Raw genomic sequence first — 2075 nt, 5'->3', positions numbered from 1 at the left:
GGAGGGGCCCAGGCCATCAGTTGCCAGGAGACAGAGTGTCAGGCATTTAGGTGCACTGGCCCCTTCCTCTGTAGCAATCACACCCCCTTATCCCACCACCTAGATACTTAAGAACTGCCTAGGGGACACTGAGGCACCAACACAGTATTCAGAGCAAACATTAAGAACAGTCCCAGTTCGTCACACACGGTATATAACCCTGTACCAGCCTGCTCCCATCAAAGGGATTCAGCAGCAGTCTGGCTTTTGTGGGACACATGCAGGGACTTTTACTCCTGCTTGACATCCTGCCAGGTGGGGGAGAATGTCTCCCTGCATGAAAAACTCACTCAGGTGGAGAAAGAGGGAGAAAGCTGGAAAGTGATAGGGACAGGGGTGCAAAGCCAGCTAGACCCCTCAGGGAGGCAACCAGGGAGGGCAAACAAAGGAAAAAGGTTGGAGGAACAAGTTGGGGAAGATGAAGAAATAGAAACAGAAAATCAAGTGTTGCAGGGCACAATGACCAAGTCAGGGCTCTCCCCGCTAACCAAACACCTTACACAGAGGCTGGGATTCCCGAACCGCCAGACAGCACTGGTGACAGCAGGGGAATGGGATTGTGAGCCCCTGGGTGGGAGGCTGCCCCGTGGGAATGTAGCGAGGGCTGGGAAAGAGAGATACAGGGCAGCAATTCTGAGCGCCAGGGGCCGGTTACAGCCGTTACCAGAGTTACTGTAACAGAAACGGACCCAGCTGCACGGAGGAGCGCAGCCGCTACAACCGTCCCTGTGTCAGCAGCGGATCTCCAAGCGACAGCAAATGCTGGGACCCCTTAGCCATGAACATGTCCCAAAATGGACTCTGCGTGTGCTACGATTGGCAGGCAGAGAAAATGTAACAGTCCCTGAGTTTCAGCACCTCCTGACAGCCTGTGCAGCCACAGAATGACAGGGAGTCGCTGAGCGAGTGAGAAGAGAAAACGGAAAATGAGACTTTCTTCCCCGTTTGCGAGCCGAGGGGAACAAATAGGTCTCCCCATCTAATGCTGCAGGCAGCCAGCAGGATGCAGGAACCTAATGAAGACCCCGAAGGGGACTCGTCCCACAGGGGATGAATGCAGGTCATGGCAGGCACCATCCCCCCTGCAAACACCTAGGGAGCACGCAGAGAACCCTGATATGGCACAAATGCCTTAAGGGCCTGTCACAGAGTCCCCGGGCGATGCTCTGGAGATGCTCCCTACAAAGCCAGTCAGGAGTCTGGGGAGCCTCTTCTCCCTTAGAGCAGACTGTCTGCAGGGAAAGAAGCTGGAGGGGAGGGATCGCTCAGTGGTTTGAGCATTAGCCTGCTAAACCCATGGTTGTGAGTTCAATCCTTGAGGGGGCAATTTAGGGATCAGGGCAAAAAACTGTCTGGGGCTTGGTCCTGCTTTGAGCAGGGGGTTGGACAAGATACCTCCTGAGTCCCTTCCAACTTCGTATTCTATGATTTGGTTCTATTCTCACACAGGGCCCAATTTGAACAGTTTCAATGGGGCCCCAGCAGGGACGACTAAAACAAAAAAAGCTTTTCATTTCTTCCATGTATTATTTCCTTTCCATGACCATAGAAAGAATAACAAAATGACACGTTACATACATTGCATCACGTATTAATTAGCTGATTTGCGCTTTCATACTAGGAAAATAATTTGTTTTGATGGTTGTACAATTGATTTTCTTCACTAATGTTTATTTTATTAAAATTTATAAAATATTTCCTTATTAATATAAAATTGCCCCCTCCTTCTCTCCCCCAGCGCCACCCAGCCCCATGGAAACAAACTCTCCTTCCCCAGCTCTGCCCTGTCTAAACAAGGTTGGGGGGTGGGTGGGGGCAGGAAGAAACAGCACACATGGGGTGACCAGATTGTTGCCGGTAGAGCAACGGTTTTGGGGTTCGTTTGCCCGGTGTGCGTATCCCCAAATAACCACACCGGAGTGGAGAGGCTAGTATTACTTTATTTGAGCTCAAATAAGGTGCACGGAGATGCAACTCTCAAATCATGCACGAATTACTATCCGTTGCCATGTCTTATATACCTTACTTGTTTACAG

At 50.7% G+C, this 2075-nt stretch overlaps 1 protein-coding gene across 4 annotated transcripts in view; it reads left to right on the top strand.

Annotated features, from left to right (window-relative positions):
• The window catches only part of LOC116822242 (guanylate-binding protein 1-like), a 78819-nt gene that overhangs the window by 40280 nt on the left and 36464 nt on the right, over nucleotides 1–2075 (top strand). The gene's annotated exons all lie outside the window — the stretch shown is intronic.

The sequence above is a fragment of the Chelonoidis abingdonii genome, chromosome 11 (assembly GCF_003597395.2).
Source record: "Chelonoidis abingdonii isolate Lonesome George chromosome 11, CheloAbing_2.0, whole genome shotgun sequence".
NCBI lineage: Eukaryota > Metazoa > Chordata > Testudines > Testudinidae > Chelonoidis > Chelonoidis abingdonii.
Note: the sequence above shows the minus strand (reverse complement) of the source record. Positions and strands in the feature narration are given on the sequence as shown.